The sequence below is a fragment of the Seriola lalandi genome, unplaced genomic scaffold, assembly GCF_002814215.2.
Source record: "Seriola lalandi dorsalis isolate HSWRI2012SDOR001 ecotype SW California unplaced genomic scaffold, Sedor1 jcf7180002054425, whole genome shotgun sequence".
Taxonomy (NCBI): domain Eukaryota; kingdom Metazoa; phylum Chordata; class Actinopteri; order Carangiformes; family Carangidae; genus Seriola; species Seriola lalandi.
The window spans coordinates 2,977,263-2,986,872 of record NW_019524978.1 but is presented as its reverse complement, the minus strand read 5'-3'; the positions used below and the strand labels follow the sequence as shown (position 1 = coordinate 2,986,872).

At 42.6% G+C, this 9,610-nt stretch overlaps 1 protein-coding gene across 1 annotated transcript in view; it reads left to right on the top strand.

Annotated features, from left to right (window-relative positions):
- znf407 (zinc finger protein 407) overlaps window positions 1-9,610 on the top strand; it is a 148,578-nt gene that overhangs the window by 66,383 nt on the left and 72,585 nt on the right. The window lies entirely within an intron of this gene.

Sequence of the window (9,610 nt, the reverse complement as noted above, 5' to 3'; positions counted from 1 at the left end):
CCCACCCCCCCTCCCCTACCCTGACAAGCCAAAACGAGACGTTAAACACCTCTCAATCTGTCAAGCTAGCCTCTAAAATAGAAACAGACCCGCTTTTTCATTACTCCTCAACCAAATTGATACTTTTGACAACATGTGGTATTAGATATGACAAGTGGCTTCAGATATGGAAGTAAGCAGCCCGACCAGATGCCTCTCCATCTCGCAGACATTATCAACTAAATTCCTACTGTCAGCTGTTCATCTGGATTAGATGGAAACAAATCCTCATATCCTCAACTGCTTCATGCCTCTGTTTCATCCACATTTTTGTTATTGCAACCTTTATTTATCCAAGGATAGCTGACGGCGCTCCATATAATTCTCAAGCAACATTAGACTCACAGCTACATCAGGTACCTCTGTGACTTAACCAGTGCAACCATAGGCCTCTGCAGTTTACCACTAGGCTGACTGAACAGGGACTTGAACCGATGAGCTCCAGGTCCAACATCTGTGCTACAACTGGCAGAGACAATACAAGACCATCACAAACTTTTGTTGGCTTTTTGCCTTACTAATGATGAACGGGTCGGATATTATATTTCGTAACAGCAGATGCTTCACGTTGAAAATGGAAATAAACAGTGAGTAAACAACCATTACTATGGTTCCATCCTGCACAGTAGAAACACTGCAATGTATGTAACTGAATTTTCAAGAAATGAAACTCCTGTATATGATCCGTACTGAGAAAGTATTCACTGAATACTATTAATACCATTAGTTTTGTTCAGACGGCTAGACATCTTTTCACCTGCATATCACTAAAACCTGCTGTTATTAACTGCTCAAACAATATACTTCAAACTGTCAGTTTCCAAAATGAAAAAAAAACAGAAAGTAAAATCCCATCATTTTCATCTCCATTAAATCATTACGTTTGTATATTAGCGGCATTCCAACAACGCTGTCTATGCACTGCTAAAGTTTGGTACACTCTGCATATGCTTCATGTCCCCAATTCCACTTTTACTACGTCATATGTTTGAGATTTGTATTACAAGATGTATTTAATCTTATTACAATGCAAGTTTCAGGTTATCTTCCTCTGTCAGATGGAAAGATTACTGTTCATGGTCATCGCAAATACTTTTTATGTCACCGAGTGATAAGTGTGCATGCCCACCACTGGGCTTGGGCGATATCCAAAATGTAATGTCTCAATATAGTCCAGCCCAAATATTGCTATATACTGTATTGTATATTATGTTGTTTTTAGCAACAATATTATTATATTGTTGTATTTTATGTTTCTTAATTATATTATTAGGTTTGGGCCTTTTTTGTAATATGAATATAGCTACTAAACAGCAGTTCTTTGTCACATGCCAAGATACAATGGGAAGAATGTGCATGTATTCAATGTTATTGAATATGGAATGATTACCCAAGCCTACCCACCACACAAGTGGAATCCTTGCTAATCCTTATACACAGAGGTCTCGTTACATTGCCGTTAAGAAGGCCCCTCGTTATGCCGCCTTTGCCTGTTTACACTAAACCAAATGAAGCCGGCATAAAACTGCCCCTGTGTGTGATTTTAGATGACGTGTAACACAGCAGTGTTGGCATCCTGTCCCACCATGCCAGCCCTCCCTTTTACACAGACTTCTTGAGCTGCTGGAATAAAGGCGGAACCCTAACCCTAACCCCCCCAGCATTCCCGCCATTAACAGGCTGTGTAAACGGGATTTTGGAAGCACAGCTCATCTGATAAATGCTGTTTTTTGCCAAAGCCAGCGAAAGAACAAATTTTTAGTTTCAACAACTTTTTTGAGGATGACACTCACATTTAATTGACAGTTAAAATCTCTATCTCTAACAGCAGCACACCTTCACTCCCAAAGACTCTATGTGCTCATGGCTTTTGTAACAGAAAGTGGCAACACAGCCAAGGTCATGGAGGACACACACACATTCACACATAAGGACGCTGGGCATGAATGGAGCTGTAAGGTCTCTGTGTTACCTGATAGTGTTTAGCTCAGTGTGTGTTTTTGCCAAAAACAACTCCAGTCACTCTGCTGAGCCATAAAGCATTATGCCACACAGCATCATTACATCACACAGATACACACATGCACATAGAAGTACTGTGTGTTAAGTCACTGCATGTTAATATACCCGTGTGTACTTGCACACAGTTATGTTTATGCACATACACACACAAACTCTACGCTCACAAGATCATTCTTTAATTCCTTCTTTTGTCTCTTTCTTTTTCTTGCACTCACTCATGCACATTTAAACATGTGCCTACACAGACACGCACACACACACACACACACACACAAGCACACACACTCTCTTGCGTGCGCACTTAGAGGGAGGACGGCCACAAGGTTTGTTCTATTTAAACCTGTAAAACACGGTGTCATCATTTTTCTGACAGTCCTGCAGACAGAATTTATCTCATCATTAATTAACCATCATATTTCCAACACAGTGCAGCTTAATTAGCACAAGGTCAGTGGGGAGGGCTTATTAAGTGGAACAAATTTGGGCAAGTGTAAGAGACGGAGCAGAGGACGGAAGAGGGAAGAAGAAAAAGAAGGAGAAAGAAGGAGTGAGAGAGAGGTGGGATGACAAAGAGATGGGTAGAAAGGCGAGATGAAAGAAAGAAAGGAGGAAAGAAATGGAAAAAGAGAGGAAGTGTGCGTCTGTGTGTGTGTGTGTGTATGAGTGGTTTGGTCTGACGAGACAGTGCTGGCTCAGTGATTGATAACTGCACCGGTTTTGAAAGCACAGACCTGGAGACTTGGAAGGTAGCTGAGGGAGAACGAAAGAGAAGGAAAGGATGGGGAAAAGTGTGTGTGTGTGTGTGTGTGTGTGTGTGTGTGTGTGTGTGTGTGTAAGGGGGGGGGTATCTGAACCAGCAACTGGGGACCAGTGGGGGTGGGTTTAGAGGCGATGGGGGCGGTTGGGGGGAGCCAATTGCAAACATATGCTGGCTGGCAGGCGGTGGAGAGATGGATTGCAGTGGGACAGTGTCAGAGAGGCAGTTTCATCACCATCTCTACGGCCCTGTTCACCTGGTATTTTTAGAACGCTGGGGAGATCTGTTAGTCAAAGGAAGAGAGAAGGAGGAGCAGGAGGAGGAAGACACCTGACTAGCTACAGGTAACACCAGGTTCCATTTAGCCAAATCCATCTTAGGCCTCAAATGCCAAGTTATTTTGGATGTGAAGAGGATAAAGTCCCACCAATTTGGGTTTTTAAAAGGCTGATGGTGCTAATCCTTTAGGAACCACTATTCTGGTTTAGTTGAGTGGCTTAAACTTGACAAAATCTGCCCCCATTTGACCTCTCCAAAGTAGTTAAGGGCAGTGAGCAGCTTTATTGGATTGCATAGTGCTGACTGCCGAGTGCCTTGGGCGGACCATTCCTGATTTCTTTAAGTATAAAAAATAAAAAAAAGCAAAAACTGACAATATACAGTAAACATAGCTCTGCTGGCCAGCCGACACACACTGTTGCAATTGAAGCCAGATGCAGTACTTCCCTTTGGTCATAAACCTGCAAATTTTCTTGTCGTATGGAGTCTACTTTGAGTTTACCATGCATGTTTTTTAGTGTTGAGGGAAAACCACAAAAACACAGGAAGTCCATGCTCAAAACACATAATTTAATTAGATATTTGTCCATACCTTTATGTTATCCAATCACAGCGTCTCATTTCAATCACTTCCCACTAATGAGTGTAGTGGGGAGTGGTGGTCGACAGTGGTCAGGTCTGGCTTTAAGTAAAAGGCTAATATTAGCCTCATATGTCGTTCTAACCCCAGCGGGAAAGAGGAAGAAGAGGAGGGGAGGATGGGTGAGATGACAGACTCCAACTATCTGACAGATTCTGGGTGAGAGAGAGAAAGAAAGAGAGAAGGGGAGAAAGAGGGAGAGTGAAAAGAGAGAGAGAGAGAGAGCTGAACTGTTGTAAAGTGACACAACTGGGTCTTCGTCTCAGTCACACCACCACTCCTCACTGCAGGCACTGAGCGGAGATGAGGGCTTTTTGTCCTTTTGTCTGCCTGCATGTGTGCTTTGTTGTAGATGTACACTTACGAGGACCGCATGTCCTCACAAGTTTACACAAACCTGGCTGCTGTAACGGCTTATAGTGATCTCAAAAGCTTTTTTATCGTAACATTTTGCATTAGAGCTCAGAATGATAATAAGTTGTTACTTTTGTTGAATTATCCCTGTTCCTCAGTGCATTTTCTCCTGAATATATAATCTCCCCTATTCAGTTAATGGATGCAGGGTCTGAGCCAACCTAGTGGGGAAAAAAATGGTTGTAAAGTCTCCAGAATCTGTAGAAGTATTCCCTCTAGTTTGATTTTATTGATGTTGATTGATTGTTGCACATCAGAACTGCTCATTCTCAGAACAGAGTCATCTTGATTATAAAACAAAGAGAGGATACGACCATCACTTTTGAATGTGTGACGTTAACTAGGCAAAGAACAAGTTGCCCTGAGGAGGAACATGGAGTAAATTGCGTATTACTCCTTTTGAGTAACAATCCAAACACACGCATATGAATGCGACTGCCTTCTTCTCTAACATTACACTCTCTAACAAGCATGTGGCTTGTTTGTGTGAGCATGTGCATGTCAGGGTTATCAGCAGATTTTTCTCTTTATTCCTTCTCTGTCATCTAAAAGTAATTCACATATTTCGCCACATAGTTCAATACTTTAATGTTTGCAATTGTTGCAGTTTACCTGTATAACCTTGTTGTGTGCATGTGTGTGTGTGTGTGTGTGTGTGTGTGTGTGTGTGTGTGTGTGTGTGCTCCATGCTGCAGAGAGTCTGCAGTCACCTAAACCAACACTTCAGTAACAAGGGAGTGGCTTGAGAGCATGATTGACAGCAGTGACCTTGCCTCAATTGCTTGTAATTAGTTCTTTAAAAACAAGGCGCCAAAAGACAACTGACCTGTCTCACATACCTGTTTTCATAGATAATTGTTAAAACGCCTGCCATTTTCACGCTTGTAATAATAAACTCCTTGAACTAATACACTCATCACTCTTGAAACAGGAGTGCTGACAACCCAGAAGAAAGATATATTTGTTTAAGTAGGGGGTAAAAAAAAAAAAAAAAAAAAGCTCGATACAAGCAGCTGGAGAGAATGTTTTCAGTGTTGTGGAGATGTCTAATTGGTAAAATCTGCTCACAGTTTTGCTCAAGTGCAGTTGCTGTGTGTGTGTGATTTTTTTCTTCTACAGCATTACTGTATGTCTGAGCCAAGTAAGCGGGTGCTAAAACCCCTCCGAAGAAAACAGAGAACCAGGTGAAAAGGCATGAGCGCAGATCCAGAAATAGCGAGCATGATGCATGCAGCGCAGGTGTGATGACTCACAGAATGAAGACAGGGATATTCGGAGCATTAGTTCCTACATGACTGCAGTCAGAAGAGTCGAGAGTATGATCGGTTTTTGAAAGAGGATGCTCACTTAAGATTTAAACTGCCGGTGTAGCTTATGTAAATGTTTTCTAGCTTTATTTATTTCACCAAATGTGTTCATTTTTCATTTGTTGGAAGTGATGTCAAGATTACAAGATAAGATGCATCGTATCAGAAATCAACAAAAGTGACATCATTATATATTGAATTGAAAATTAGCTTAATACATCAGCAAACTAATATCCTCGTCAAATGTATGCCTACACGCCACGTTTATTTCTGCACATTCACACAACAGAATTGATTTAGACGTTGCTGTGGTCGCTCACGTCACTGCCAGGGGCTGAGCTCGGCTGAGCGGGCATCTGGCTCTGCAGCGCCGGGCTCTGGGCTTGCAGCCTTCGTCCCAGCATGCTGTGCAGTGTGGCCATATTGCACCGGCACCAAGGGCCGGGACCATCCAGGCTGGACGGGAGGAGCGGGGGCGGAAGAGCCCTGCCTGGAGCCAGCATGGTGGCAGTATGGACCACAAGGAGCAGGCAGGGGTCAAGTCACACGAAAACCATGAGCCTGTGTGTGTGTGTGTGTGTGTGTGTGTGTGTGTGTGTGTGTGTGTGTGTGTGTGTGTGTGTGAGTGTGTGAGTGAGAGAGAGAGCGAGAAAAAGAGAGAGTTAGCAGCGTGATAGGGAGATAAAGAGTAGATAAAGACAACCCCTAATTCATTAGAATAAATCCTTTCCCTTAATTATTGATAATGAATCTGCTCTTTAATCTTTCTCTTTCTTCCCTCCCTTATCTGCCTGTGTCAGCACTTTGTCTCTCTAGCTTGGTGTTGGGTGGTAAGGCCTCGTTTTCAGCCACCCAAGGGCAGCAGTCAATAACATCCCGTGCTGCTGGTGCTGTACGCAGGAATGTGATTAGTAGCACAGAGAAGTACGGAACAGGCAGCAGGAAAGTATTAACTTGAAAGTAGCCAAGGATACCCCCCCACCACCACCACCCTCAAAAAAAAAAAAAAAAAAAAACTTAAATCAAACTTACTGCAACAACATAAAAGAAACTGTCTGTTCGGTACTGAAGCGGGATCGCATTATAACCGCTGACCAACAAACACAATCAGTGCTGTGTTGTAATCTTACTGCAACATCAGCGGACTGATTTTGTGTGCTTGCACTCATGAAGCTCCATTTCCCAGAGGTCTGTGCAGCACACGTAGCCCTGGTGTGGTACTGGCAAAGGCCTCAGCGACCCCTAGCTCACCTTTGTGTTTGCTGGCTGCTTGTTTGAACAGGAGCCAGCGGACAGCGCCTCACTGTTTACCCTATTCAATATTTCATGGCGAATGAACACTCACAGAATGAGGGATCGCGTTAATATTGCTGTTAAAATTAAGCGATAATTAAAATTTGTTAGTTTAAAAGCCATCGCAGTCTATAAAAGTTTGATTACTGGAAAATTAGGTGCATTAAGTTTTTATGGGTTGGCCTGTGCTATCGCTTGGGAACGATTTTTATGCACTTGTCATGGGCATATGGTGCAGAGTTGTGGGAGTGTTCGTGTGTGTGCGTATGTGTGTGTGTTTGTGGTTGCGGAGGCTGCGGTGTGAGGGTAGCATTTTGGTTCTCTGAAAAGCTGACACACTTTAATGTTAAAATCTCCACCCTTGCTCATCATTAGTTAAATCACAGGACTACCACTGCTTGGGAGCCACAACTGTGACAAAATGCCAATTATAAATCTGGGCCTGTGTCTTGGAGTAGAGAGGTCAGAGGTCACATACGTCTTAGCTGCTTTATGGTCATCTCATTTTGCCAGTGATGTCACATCAGCACTCCTGTCCAGGCTGCATATTGTTGTTGCTCACTTTAACATCCAGCTCCTTGTTGCAGGGTGCAGCAGGGTCCTATCGGCTCCTATTACTAATAATAATGTTAGTTAGCAGTCGACAGCTCGTCCCAGAGTTGGAAACCACCCTTCATGTCAGGGGAACATGACCTTGACTCGTGGAATAAATCTGCAGCAGTAGTTCGTCTTCTCATAACAGCATCTACCTCATCTCGGTAGTGCAGCTCCAGCAGTCCCTCCAGCTTTTGAAGTTTTTCTTTCCCCAAGAATGATGTCACCCACCGCTGAAGCCCAAGTGACATTACTCAACCAGACAAGAACGGAGAACGTGCACAGTTCACCTTCATATTCATTTCACATCCTGTGGCACAAAACCAGGCAGTTATACAGTGACACAATTGTGCGGCTAACTGTTGACAGTGGTCGGACATTATGCACAGTGGGACTGTGGAAAAACTGGGCTGTTGCCAGCCTGTTTTTCTTCTCTATTGAAACATCAGACTGTCATGGCAGAAATGGATGTTGCCAGGCATCACTAATGAACCAATTAATCAATGAATTAGCTGAGCAGCGATTAAATTAATGTGAGCTGGACTGGCAAGCGGCAGTCGTGGATATATCCTGGGGAAGGTGATTAACACACACACAGAACAGGCAGCGATCAACAAGGCCACTATTAAGTTGGACAACTTCCTGAACTTTTCTCTTTTCAGCTAAATATAGCAACTTAATTCATTTTATTTGTATGTGGACGAGAGAAATATTATCATATTTTCCCATGCAGCTGCACAGCGATGCTAATGTGCTGCAGAACTATGAGAGATTGTCATTTGTATTTTACTTACAATCTTTTATTTTACATTTATTGCTGCCATTTATTGCTTTAAGTATTATCTTCTGAAACAAATAGCGCCACTCTATTCTACATTAGTTGTGTTGGAAGCTGTTAAATAACCAATAAATATATACTTTGACAGCATTTATCTTTTATTTCACAGATCAATGATGTAATATAATACTCATGCAGTCACCTGTGACCACAGCAATTATTAAATACCCATACACTAACCAAAACCCCCTCTTCAATTGACTGTTTAACATCATTACAATAATATTAATACTAATAATTAGGTAAGCTTTCATTAACATTCATACTTTTTTAAGATTAAAATACTATGCTTGATAAAATTAGGAAAATAGGTCTGAATTTGGATGACATTAGTCATAATGCTAATATTTTTTGTCTATCTGTGAAGTGTGAGGCAATAGATCAAATGGAAAAAAGGATAAAATCTTTTTAATCACACAAATCATATCTCTTCACAAAGGTGAAAAAAGCTTGTATGTAAGACAGTTAGAGAAAAAAAATTACTTAAATTTATAAATCTTTTCTGGTTTAATTGTTGGTCAAATAAATGACTGTGATAACGAATTAGTCCCCATTTTACTGGAGTCTTCTAGTGTCCCCTCAATGAAACCTGCAGGTCGTCCAGACTCACTGATATAAGCCACTTCGTCCTCTGGCTTATTACATGAATTGCACAGTGAAGCATGTGACCCGCAGCCTGCATTTGTCTCATCCTTAGGTATTTGACGTGCCTTTGTGTTAGACAATGTACAGTATGAGCCACGCCCACAATGGTTCTCAAAGTGGGGTCTGGGGCCCTTGCAGCAGGCAGTCTTGAGCAGGCTGTCGGGGGCCTCTAAGGAGTCTTCATCAAATTCAAGAACAGTCTGTTCACAATTATTGTATGTAGGTGATATTCAAAAAACGTAGTTTTAATGTTTGGTGCCATTTTCACCACATCTCTTCATGCACGATGAAGATAGTTCCACAATTCATCAACAAATCAACAATAACAAAGTCACCTTATGAACCCATAGGACTAAATTTTATGAAATAGGGGTCCAGGAGGCCCACCGTCAGTTCTACCTGATTTCCGGAGCACTTTGTGTGGATGTCTGTGTTTAGCGCCCAACAATGCAGAACTCATCATAATCAGCTCTGTGTGGGGTCGTCAGTCCAGCACTGTACCACATCATCCCCTGACATCCAGAGTCTCCTGCCCCCACACTCTACTTGAGCCGAGATGTTATAGAAGGGGAGGAGGGGTGGGGGGAGTTGGTGGGGCTCCCTTGATTATGTGACATCCTCCGGAAGACCGCTGGAGTTGTTTCCTCCATTACTTAGAGGGGGAAAAAAAGAGGCCTTTTCACTATTGAGACTGTCACTCTCAATTTGGGCTAACGGTAAGCATGCACAAGGCCTCCTGGATATCCCCCCCACCCACCTGCTCTCACCCCACTCCCTCAGAC